At 45.8% G+C, this 12,817-nt stretch overlaps 1 pseudogene across 1 annotated transcript; it reads right to left on the bottom strand.

The window, feature by feature from the left end:
* Positions 1–3,771: 3,771 nt before the first annotated feature.
* LOC308561191 (large ribosomal subunit protein eL20 pseudogene) lies at positions 3,772–4,286 on the bottom strand (annotated as a pseudogene). Its single transcript has one exon. The product of its transcript is annotated as a large ribosomal subunit protein eL20 pseudogene (transcript).
* Positions 4,287–12,817: the final 8,531 nt, after the last annotated feature.

Below are 12,817 nucleotides of genomic sequence, written 5' to 3'. Positions count from 1 at the left end.
CAACGCCAACCACTGCAAACAGTTCCTGGACATTACTCAAGGTAAAAATGTTTTAAAGAATTCTTTTAGAACCATCTTTCCAACAAATGTTTCTGGCATAAAGATGCTTGTATGCTTACAAGGTATTGCTGGTGAAGATACACGGACTAGATGGTGGCAGGTGGCGATATGGCTTCAGACATGAAAAGAACAGACTCCAGAATCGGGCTTTTGGGTCCGAATTCTCCTTCACCACTTGTGACCTGGAGCAAATTGTTACTTAACCTTCATAAGCCTTTGTTTCCTCACCTGTAAAATTCGGGTAATGAGAGGACTGCGTTAATCTCACCGGAGCTTGGTGAGAGCTGAGTAAAATCTTTTAAGTAAAGCATTGAGAACAGTGTGTGGCCTATAGACAGAGGTTAATTATAAATGTTACCTGAAGGTAAACTTTTCCTGCAAAGAGCCAGATAGCAAATATTTCAGGCTTTATAGGTTAGATGGTCTCTATCACAACTCAGCTTTGTTGTTGTGTGGGAGCAATACTGTAATTGAAGGGCTGTGTGATTAAACTTTATATACCAGGTAGCAGGCTAGATGTTGACCCATGGACTGAAGTTTCCTGATGCTTGTTTTAAAGGAGGACGGGTGTCGCCTGGGAAGGCAAGCAGCTAAGTCACCAGGCCTCCTGAGTCTTGGAATATTGCTCAGGAATTGGAAGGCTACCCTTTAGGACTGGATGGCTTATTGCCTCTTCAGCAGCAGGAATTCTTGCTTTTTTGCCACTTTGGAGGTCCAATTTCTGTTCCTACTTCTGCTGCCCATCAACCAGCTCTCCCTCTGTTGCCAACATCTTCTCTTCATCTCACAGCTTCTTCTTTCTCTAGTTTCTGCTTACTCATGTATCCGCACAGCAGCTTCCCTGGGTACCTTTTGGCTTCTACTCCCACTCTGTTTTCTGACTCTTTCCCTGTACTGGAGAGAATCTAACTGGTCTGGTTAATCCCCATTGCCCCATTTAGGTAGAGATTTTGTTCCAGATAGGTGATGGTTACTTTTATGTGTTAACTTGACTGAGCCACAGGGTGACCAGACATTTTGTCAAGCATTCTGAATGTGTCTGTGAGGGTGTTTTTGTGTGAGATTAACATTTGAATGGGGAGACTGAATAAAGCAGATTGCTCTCCCTAGTGTGGATGGATCTCATCTAATCAGTTGAAGATCTGACTAGAACAAATACGCTGAATAAGTAAGGAAATTTCTGCCTGACTACTTGAGCTGGGACATCAGTCTGTTCCTGCCCTTGGCCTGGCACACCGTTAGCTCTCCTGAGTCGTAGGCCTTTGGACTCAGACTGTAACTACATCACTGGCTCTCCTAGGTCTCTACCTTTCCAACTGCATATCTGGGACTTCTCAGCCTCCATAACTGTGTAAATTAATTTTTTATAATAAATATCTATATCTATCTATCTATCTATCTATCTATCTATCTATCTATCTATCTATCTATCTACCATCTATTATCTATCTATCATCTATCTATCTATCTATCTATCTATCTATCTATCTATCTATCATCTATCTATCTATCATCTATCTATCATCTATCATCTATCTATCTATCATCTATCTATCTATCTATCTATCTATCTATCTATCTATCTATCTATCTATCTATCATCATCTATCTATCATCTATCATCTATCTATCTATCATCATCATCATCATCATCATCTATCATCTCTTATTGGTTCTGTCTCTTTGGAGAGCCCTGACTAATAATACAAGATCTCTTTATAGGCCTCTGGCCCATATACAGGCTGGGAGCCCTTGGGAAAATCAGCACAGTGGTTGGAGATGGGGGTCAGGGGGTCCAGGATCTGCTTCTCTCAGCGAAGGGCTATGGGAAGGAGTTCCTTAGAAAGGGACTGGATTCTGGGGCTTGGTTGAATTGGTTTTCTGGTATCACTCATAGAGCCATTAGCCAAGCTTTCCATAGCCTCTCACATTACATGGAACATTAGAGCCACTATCTAACTGTTTAACAATATAGAAAGGCAGGTTGCTGTGGTGGAAGGGGAATGGGCTCTACCAACAGACAAGGTTGACCGGCAAGTCACTCAACTTCCGTGAGTCCCAATGTCTCCTCTGCAAAATGGGGGTAATGGCATTGCCTTGTAAGACAGTGGCAAAAATTAAATGAGCTGATGTGTGTAAAAGTTACCAGCATATGTAAAATGCTCACCAAAATATTAGTTTCATTCTTTCCTTCCCAAATCATAATTTCATCCATGGTTATTTTCTTTTGATGCTGCTGATAGAGCTGGTAGAACTTTCTGGACCTCCTGTGTTGCCACTGCAGAATATCCGGGTCCTGGGAATGGTAATACAGGCTCGACTGGCCTTATACCATCCTTTGTAGAGTTTCCTGCATTCATGATGCTCCTGACTTTCTCTGGGACTCTGGGATCTCCTCTTCTATCCTTTGAGTATTTTCTTCAGCCGCATATAGCTCTATATAAAGGACTGGAACTGAGTTCAACGATGGGTGGGGAGGAAGTCCTGCAGTCACTCAAGTCACCAGACACTGACTCAACCCAGAAATCAGAATGCTCAGGCACATGCAATAGCTCAAACTCTATAACTGAGAGGTACTGCAGGAAAGAAGCCTGTGGTTGGTGAAGAGCTTTCTTCTTTCTTTCTCAGTTCCTCTCCCTCTAGCTCCCCAGTCAGAATTAAGATCCCTTTTGAGTTGGAGCAGGCAGAAGAGAAGAAAGGCGAGGGGCAGGGGGGCTCTTACTTGACTGGCAGGAGGGAAGGTGGATATTCTTTCTTGGGCGTGGTTGTGTCCGTAGGAGGCTCTCCACCACTTGGACCCTCCCCTCAGCTGTTGTCCAGGGCTGTCACTCTCCTCCAGCTCATTATAACACTCTTCTCATGGGTCATAGGAACTGGAGATCATTTCAGACAAGGCCCAATGTGACCATACCTACTTTCTCTTGCACAATTGGCTCACATCTGGTCTAAGGGACACACTCAGATGTCCCTGCCCAGACACACTCTGGGAGTTTGTAGGCCAGTCCCAAAGCTGCATAAATATCTCCTTCCAGCCAGCCCATCTCTCCTTGACAATTAAATTTCCAGGCTAATTTAACAACACAGGTCCATTGTATTCCACGCCATGCCCCCCTCCCCCCACAATCAATCACAGGGACACGTACCAAGCTCTCTGAAACCCCTTCCACTAGATTTGAGATGAGAGGCAGGGACCTCTCATCTACCCTCTTGGAAGTGGTGAGGCTGACAGCACCTCAGTAATTTTTTTTCCCAAATAAATCTTCTCTACAAACCGTCTCTACCTTAATCTCTAAAAGCCAGACCATTTTACACCCTCAGTGTGGGTATAGGTAAAAAGTTAGAGTTCTGTAACAAATTTTTGGATCTTACCTTGAAATTTTGCATCTTCTCTGACATCAAATTGGAATGTCATGTCCATTGTATCATGATGCCTCAGGGGAAACTTTCAATTTACTATCTTGTTATATTTACTTTGGTCTTGATGCAACTGCAGGTGGAGATAAGGAACATTTGAGGCCTGAAATGCAAACCATTGTGCATCCATGTCCATGCCCGCCCGCCCTCCCTCCCTCCCTCCCTCCCTCCCTCCCTCCCTCCCCTCCTCCCCCCTCCCTCCTTCTCTCTCTCTTTCTTTCCTTTTCTTTCTTCTTCCTTTTCTGGTTTACCCAAGGAGTGTATTTGGGCAGACCAGGGGACTGGGAGGCCCTGCATCTAAAAGAAGGTGTTGAGCTGCTTGGTGCTGAAGTGTGGATGAAGGACCTGGTGGGGAAGGGGGAACTTGACCTTGGAGTCCTGGGACTGTGTGGCTGCTGGTCAGCGGCAGCACTTGCTGGCTGCAGTCTCCTCCACCTTCAGGATCTGGACTGAGTGGGCGCGGGCATGGTGCCTGGGCCCCCAGGTGTCGGTAGCGCTGGGCGATGGCACCCGCGGTGGTCAGGTGCCAGTACTCCTGGTACATGTTGTGGGTGCCACTGTGGAGCCATAGAGCAGCCAGATGCCAAAGTTCTTCACCGGAAGGGGGGATTTTTTGAACACTTGCCCACGGTGGACTATTTCCCCTGAAGATTTTATCTTCTTCCGTCGAGACACAAAGTACCAGAAGCGGGACTTGGCAACGACATGGTTAGGTGCAAAGATGTGCATACGGTAGAGGGACAGTGTTTGGCACTTGTGGGGGGCAGGCAACGCCCCACCACCTTGTACTCACAGCGGCCCGAGGCCTGCATAGCGTCCTCTCTGCGTTTGCTGCCACCCGCAAAAGCCATGCCGCACACTTCTTATTGTTGACAGTCTCTTGGGAACCAGCACATTTGCCTGGGATCATCAGACGGTCTTGGGGAATGGACTCGGCCAGGGACACACTGGTAACTCTCAGCCGCCCCTTGGAGAGCGCTGCAGAGAAGCCTCAGGGAGCTCTTCATCTTCCTCCTACTGACTGTCGCTTCTCCACAGGGAGACTGACTGAGCCCAGCTCTCCTGGGCTTAGGGGGTCGGACGGTAAAGCACCCCAGGGGTTTGGAGAACTCCCACCTCCTGGGGCTGGGGAGGGGGACCTGGCTTCCCAGCCTCTTTTGGGCTTAGCTGGCAGAAGGGGGAGGGGGCACCGAGGAGATGGGAGGAGGCGCAGGAGGGGCTGGCCTGCACGGGACACCATCTCTCCAGGCTCGCGGTAGCCCTTGCTGTAGCCCTGGGCACGTTTTCCATGTTTTCACATGTGCCTGTTTATCCTTTCCTGCAACTGATCTGCCAAACGACAGGTCTGCTGCGCCCTCCACGCCCAGGGCCCACGCAGCCTGGGCAGGACCCCGAGCGCAGGCACAGAAGGCTGAGTGCGCGACCGAAGGCCAGCAGTCACCTCCTTTACGTTTAGGTCCGTTAATGCCACATGGTTGGCGGAGGGTCTTTAGGTGTCAGCACCACCCATAGGCATTACATAGTTATTCTGGCCTGAAGCCAGTGGAGAGATCGAATTTAATTCTCCAGCCCAAACTGCTTTAATATGCTTATGATGAAAAAATATATATATGTATTGGGGGAATAAAGGAAAGATAAGATGAAAAAAATCACCCATAATTCCACCACCAAGATAATTACTGTTAATATTTTCTTAAATCTCTGCTTTCATGCATATTGTTTTAAATCGTTGGATTCATTTTTATATTCAATTTTTATTTCTTTGCCTCATTTCCAGTATCATTTAAAATTTGTTCCTAAACATTGTTTTGATTTTTTATGTAACTTTTTTTTTTCTCTTCATAAAAGTAAATGAATGCTCGTTGTGGGAAGATGGAAGAATTTAAAGAGACTAAGTAGCATCATATAACTTCCACCATATTTCCTTCAAGTCTTTTTTCTACGAATTTATTTGCATCTGATTTACAATACTGGCAATCATATACCACATACAGTTCTTCCAAATGTTTTTCAAATCAAGTTTTGTGAAATAATATGTACCCGTGTTTAAATAAGAATAGCCTATAGAGTTGCATAGGGTGACTAGCAGTGCTGCTGTGTACCCCCTCGTGCCCCAGTCCTGATCCTCAGAGGCAGCTGCTATCAGCCCTTCTGGTATTTTCTTCTGGTGGTCATGTCAGCCCGTATCTCCCATTGACTCAGGTCCACCACAATTTCCTGCTTATCAATGTTAGACCTTATCCACTAGACTTCCTGCCTCATGATATAGCTTGTCTACCCCCGTCTCCTTCATGGCGATAATTTCTCTGTTGGTCGCTTTTTACTGTAAGCGACAGACTTCTATCCTTTTAGTCTTGTTCTCTTGACTCTAGACACTTACTTTGACTCTTCATTTTCTATAGGGAGGAACTCCCCATACTCCGTAGATTGATTTCTGTCTACAGTACTTGGGCTTTTCAATGTCAACATTTACACGGTGTTCTGCGACAACGATTATGTTTTCTCTCTTTCCTATAGGTTCATCTGGAAAATTAAGAATCAGTACACCGTGTTTTTGTCATTGTGGCTATGTCGCCGTGGTTCATTGCCGAGCCAAGAAGTGCCCCAAGGGTACATGTGCTACTTGAACAGCTCTGCTTTGCCTGGGTTTTCACGGTCTGTTTTGTCTTTATCACATTCTCTATTCCACCCCAACCTTTTCATCCAATCGGGTATCCAGCGAGCTTGTGCTGTTGTTTTCTGGAGGCTCTCCTCCAGGGGCCTCTGTCCTGCTCCAGGCCAGGCCGACTGCCCTGGAACCTGCCGCACACCCCAGCTGACGCCTCCTCTTGCTCTTTTCCTGCCTCAGATCCTCTTTTTCATGGATTCTATTTTCCTTTAGGTTTCCATGTGGGTGCAGTACATCCATCCAGTAATTTCCAAAAGCTTGGTGTGAAGGAGGTGAATTTTTTTGAGCCCTTGTACATTTCTAATATTTGGATGTGGAGTTTCTGGACTGAGCCTTGATTTCCTTACCTTTTCTTTCTTTTTTATCTTGATTTACTTTCTTGGAGAGTTCCTGTAATTTTGTCTGGGTCTTTTATATCTATGTGTCTATCTGTGTGTGTATGTGTATGTGTGTATTTAAGAGTGGAACATACTGCTGTTTTGTTGGGGGTGGTTGGGGGGTTCTTGGTGGCTTTCTTGGCGGAGCATGGTGGGGTAGGGAACAGACTGTTCCACCCACAGATACTCAGTTAATTCCTCTGCAGTCACAGCCTTGCTTCTGTCCTCTTGCCCTTCTTTGCACTGGCATTTCTGAGTGCTGTGACCCATCCCCTGCTGGGTCAGCTACCACTCCTCCAACAGGTTTCCAATTTGCCCACGTCTTTTGAAACTGGGCCCCTCTACTTGTTCCTTTTTTCTTTATTATCATTGAGTAGGGTCTTGGAGAAAGATACATGCAATTAATGTGCCATCTTTTATGAAAAGTCTCTATATACACTTTTCTAAACAAAAAACTTTATCGAGATATAATTAGATAAAATGCTATGCACCACTTTTAAGTATATAGTTCACTGAGTTTTAACAAATACATTGCAGTCAAGACATAGAACGTTCCCATCTCCAAAGGGCTCCTTGGTGCCCCTTCCCACTGGATCCTCACATGCCCCTCCTCACCCACCTCAGGTAACGGGTACTTTTGCCTGTTCCAGGATTTTATATAAGTGGAACATACGGTGTGTACACTTCAGTGTCTGGCTTCTCTTTCTCGGTGTAACATTTCTGAGAGCCTTCCAGGTGGCTGTATACATCAATACTGTGTTCTTTTTATTGCTGAGTAATAAATAGTCCATTATGTGTAGGTGCCAGAGTCTGTTTATCCATTCAGCTGCTGGTGAACATCTGGGTGTGGCTGGTTTTGATGAAGGGATGATGGGCTTCATATTCAAGTAGGAGTGGGAGCGCTGAATTATCTGGAGGAGTATGTTTAACTTATAAGAACCTGCCAAACTCATCTCCATAGTTGTGGAACTATCTGAAACTCCCAACGGCAATAAATGAGTTCTAGTTCCTCCCTAGCTTTGCAATACTTAGTATTACCCCTCTTCTTAATTTTAGACATTTTAGCGAGTGTGTAGCTCCCGCTCCCACTCACTGGTTTGGTTTGCGTTTCTCTGACCACTGTTGATGTTGAACATCTTTTCAAATGCTTATTATTTATTTCATGTCATCTTTTTTTTCTTTTAAATATATCTTTATTGATTTCAGAGAGAGGAGGGGAGAGGGAGAGAGATGGAAACATCAATGATGAGAGTCATTGATCGGCTGCAGCCCACAACCCGGGCATGTGCCCTGACCGGGAATCGAACCCCGATCGCCTGGATCCTAGGTCGACGCTCAACCGCTGAGCCATGCCCAGCCGGGCCATGTCATCTTCTTTTGTGGAGTGTCTTCACATCTTTTGCTCCCTTTTTAATGGGCCATCTTCTTTTTCAGGTGTACGGTTCTTGTATGTTTTGGAGTCAGGTCTTTCCTGAGATAGTCCCTATGTGTTTTTGAACCCTGTGTCTCCCCACTTTATATTGTATCGTAAGCAATTCTTCCTGCAATTACTTTGTTTGAAAACATGGTATTTAATATTTGTTAATATTCTGCCACACACATGTGTTGCTATTTACTTTAATAGTTTTTCATTGTTGGACATTTATGCTGGCACTTTTGTTTTGGGATTATTCTCATAGCCGTACAATGCCTCTCCTGTTTGGCTCTTAGGGTAGGTTCCTAGAAGCAAAGTTGCAAGCTTGAAAGGTAGAACATATCATGGACTTTTGATAAATGCTGCCAAATTGCTTCCTGAAAACTTTGCACCAATTTAAATACCACTAGTAGGTGAAGACCCCATGTTATACCATTATCGCCAGCTTTGGATATTCTTGTTTGAAAAAAAACACTGGCTAATTTAATAGGTGGAAATGGCAGTTGCTTTTAAGCTGAATTTCTGAAATGACTGGTGTGCTTGGACATCTTTCCAAGTGTTTAGTAGTCATTTATTTTTCCCTCTCTGTGAATTGTTTATTCATATGTTTAGTTCGCAAATGGGTTTCTGAGGCATGTTTCCCAACCCTGCAAAGAAGCTGCAGTGGGTGGAAGTGTTGGGCATTGGAGTCAGGGGAGGAGAGAAACAAACGTGCTGGCAGCTGATCAGAAAGTGGGGTGTTGGATTGAGGGGGTGCCCCAGAACACCCAGAAACCCTGCACACTTGACACAGGATAACCAGTTTGTGAAAGCTTCCACTTCTTTTTGTAAATAGCTAGGGGACAACACTGTGGGGATTCCCAAAAAAGCAGGGATAAAAGCTTGGCTTCTGCGAGTTAAATTGTAACTTTGTTGCCTAACTGAGCTTGACAATGTTATGTAAGGTCATCAGACTGGGTCAAAACGGCTCCCAGGCCAGCAAGTTTTGACAATAACCTCAACAAGAGAATTGCCAGCCCTAAATAATAAGTTTGTCCCTCAGGAGGGGGGAAGGGGTGCGGTTCTCCATGATCAAAATAAATGTAAAAACGCTCCAGGCCTGTGGGTAAAAAGGTCATATGGATATTGTTTCAAACTGACCATGCAGAATGCTCCTCAAATGTTTTGAGCCCAGGAGTGCCTCACAACCGCCCACAGGAAGTCCCCTCATGTAGAGGTTAGAGTCCCTGGGGATGTCTCCCATGAACTCATGCATGAAGAGTCCCTCCCAGGTCTTTCTGGGAGTCCCCAAAGCATGTCCCACATGTGCTCACAGATGATGGACCCCTTGACAACTTTTACGGGTGTCCCTAGGGAGCCCCATACATCAGCTCACAAACAAGTCTGCCCCAGGTATTTCTGGGAACTCCCAGGGGGTATCTCATAGGGGCTCATAGATACGAGTTCCCCCAACATTAGCAGGGTCCTTAGGTAGTGTCTCATATCGGCACCCCAGCCTGTGCCCCTGCCCCAATATTCCTGGGAGTCCCTGGGGAGAGTTGCACCTGTGTTTACAAACAAGGCCTCTGCTCTCCAGGGCAGCCGCTGCTTCAGCTTGTGTCTCCCAGTGTCCTAGAGTCTCCCACCGGACATCTGACCAGACACTGCTCCCTCTTTGCAGGTGATGATGTCCCTCTGTAATTAGAGCCTTTCTGCCCAAACTGCAGGATGGTGGGAAGTAAAGTGGGGTAGAATCCCCCTCTTTCCTCTGTTGGAGGGTGGCCAGCAGGGCTGGCTGTGCCTCAATGTTTTATGTAGTGTTAGTTGACAGTTCTTTCTATTTTTACAGATAGTTCTCCTGTTCTTAATGAGATTTCTATAGGAGTCTTGGTGGGCAGGCCCAGGAGATACACTCAAAGGACAGCATTATCCTTCTGATGACAGAAGCTTTGTTGCCGCGTTAAGTTCATCACATCTGGCTGCTCCTCCCCCAGGAGGAACCCTTTCCTAGGAGAATCTGCAGCCCCTGTAAACGGGTATATTATTCCGTTGCTAGTTTAAGGATAAAGGGATTTATAACGAGGTAGGGGGTCACTTTTATCAAAGAGTCAGGAAGCCAACCAGGAGAAATGCCCAACAACAGTAGGAGCAGAAACCTACTTCTGGGCCCACCTGGACCCACTTCATTATCTCTGAGGCCAGGGGCCAGGCAGAACTGCCACCGTCGCTTCTGCAAGGACCAAACACCGCCGTTACCAGTTCCGATCTCATGGCGCATGGCTGCCACCTCATATTACTCACTTTCATGTTCCGATTCTCTGATGGGTGCCTCTGCTTGGTGGAAAGTAGATTGCTTGTGTCAGAAATGGATGTAGTTTTCAGTTCTGAGCAGGAAGGCATGTGAGAAGGGGTTTGGTGTGTTAGGTGAGCCACAGTGGACATGTCCCACTCGCTTACCGGAAACACATAGACGTGGCCGACCCTCAGCTTGTGTTGAGAGTATATTCGGGGATAAAGGGCTGCCGTGGCTGCACACAGTTCCAACACTCCAGGAGCTGTTGCCCCGGCCTGAGGATTCAATCTCTCCATTCCTTGCAGCTATTATAGCCTTATTGGTAGACGAACTCCTTAGAGTATCTTGTTTTGGTATTAAGTAGTCAGGTAACATTACTAACTTCTTCTCATTGGTTGACTAATTGGTTGACTAATAATAGATGACTGATTCAGTCATCTATTATTTACTGAATGCCCATTATGTGCCATGCGCTGTGATAGTATTTGGGGATATTAAAAAGAATATGATACAGTTTCTATTCTTGAGGATGTTGCTGTGTCACAGGGAAGGGGGATGAGACATTAGGTCATTATGAGAGAGCTGTGCATGCTGGGATAGAGGGAAGACCAAGATGACCCGGAGTGGGGGTGGGGAGTGGGGGTAGATTGTGTTGGGTGGATTGTTTCAGGATAAAGTGAGCTCTGCAATGAATCCTAAAGGTCAGAAAGGGTGGAGTTGGAAAAGCCTTCTTGGCCAAAGAGCCACATGTCCTAAGAAACATGCAGAAAACACTAAGTCATGTAGAAAGTTTGCAGCATAGATTCCAAGGGTGAGGGTGGAGAGAGATGGGGCCAGGGGCCTCAATTGGGGTCAGTTCATGAGGGACCTGGAATTCTATGATCTGAATTCAGATTTCATCCTGAATTTATTCTGACAATAGCTGCTGAGGAGTTTAAACAGTAGAGTAATAGGCTCAGATTTGTGTTTCAGCAAAACAAGACAGCTGTGTGGAAGCCGTGTGGAGTGTAGACTGCAGAGGGCTGGGGAGAGCAAGCTGAAAACCTAGCCCAAGAGAGAAATTTTGAGACTTAGACTGGTGTCAAGGTGGAAGGAGAGAACAGGATGAGTGGGAGAGATATGTAGAAGATGGACCCCCAGCTCACGCCTTACCCCTCATGGGATGATGGGGGTGGGGCAAAAGGGAGAAGAAGTAGATGCTTTTGATGTGCTACCCAGACCCCTCAGGACTAAAGGCCTTACTCCTCCAGCTGCTGGGAAGAACTGCCCTTGATTGAAGACAGATATCTTGTCCAAGGTCACATGCCTTTTCCTGGAGAGCCACATCCAATGACTGGTCAACAGTGGGGTATAAAAGATATGTCCCAGGTCCCTTGTCCCACCTGCAGACAACTCTGAGGGCCATCCCAGCTTCAGAGCATCCTGTAGGGTTGGCTGAAACGTTGATTGAGACTTTACTGCAGCTCAGTGTTTTCTTTTTCCCCAATCCTTCTTTCCTTCCTTCCCTTCCCACAGGTGGGGATCCCCAGAGCACTTTTCAATACATCTTCTTATGCTAATCTTTAGCTAAGATGCTGCTTCATGGGGAACCCAAACCTGCAATGGATGGTGTCCAACCTCCTGGCTTATGAGCAGTGTAGACGGTGTCATCATTCACCGATATGTGGAATATAGACAAAGGAGGGGTGGTAATGAGTTCAACTTTGGAAAAGGTGAGCTTAAAGTTCTTGAGACTTTCAGAGAGTTGGGACTAAATTTTAAGAGGAGTGTGTAAACTGCAATCATAGATTTGGGAGTCATTAGAGTTCTGGGATTTAGTTCAGGTCTTGGATCGGCCTCTATCTGGACAGGAAGCGTATACCAAATTTCTTGGAAATGGAAATGCCATGATCCTTGAGTTTCTTCATCTTTGGCTTCACATCTAGCTTCTGACTTCATTCTGAGTTCCTGATCCATTGGGTTATTCTAGCCTTCATTCTTGCAAACCTAGAATCTAACCCTAGGCTTGGCTCAACCCCATCCTCCAAAGATACCTCAGCTCCAGCCTCTCCTATATTTGCCCACTTCATTTTTAGCCTTGACCCAATTTCCCAAGACCTGGCTTTTCTCCCTGTCTTCACGATTCAATGCCAAGCCTACTCCTGGTGTGAATCCTTCTTAGAATTCTGAGCATCCCAATGGTAAATATTGTTGAGCTACTGTAAATTCCTGCTCTCTCCAGACTCTTTTGGCTGTAGGTGGTGACTCATTCAACCCATGACTATATCAGTTTCTGGAACCCTCACTGTTGGTTAGAGTTTTACTCTCTGTAGAGTCACCCATTATCAGGATACTACTATTCCACCCTCTTTGAGCATCAATCTGTATCACCTTGGGCCTTTGTTCTAGCTATTTCCTTGATGTCAGTGTGGTTAGCTGGTTCCTCTTTGTCATTCAGGTTGTAGCTTCAATGTCAGCTTTTCAGATAGGACTCCCTTAGTCACCCAATCTCCCATAGCCCCCCAGTTCTTCCCTATGACATCACCCTATTTTACTTTTCTGCATAGCACTTATTACTATCTGACTTTTTCTTATTTGTTTCTCTCTCTACCTTCCCCCAACTGGAATGAAAG

Source organism: Miniopterus schreibersii (assembly GCF_964146895.1).
Source record: "Miniopterus schreibersii genome assembly, chromosome: 1".
In the NCBI taxonomy this organism is placed as follows: domain Eukaryota; kingdom Metazoa; phylum Chordata; class Mammalia; order Chiroptera; family Miniopteridae; genus Miniopterus; species Miniopterus schreibersii.
The sequence above is the reverse complement of the archived record's forward strand: the minus strand, read 5'-3'. Positions and strand labels throughout refer to the sequence as shown.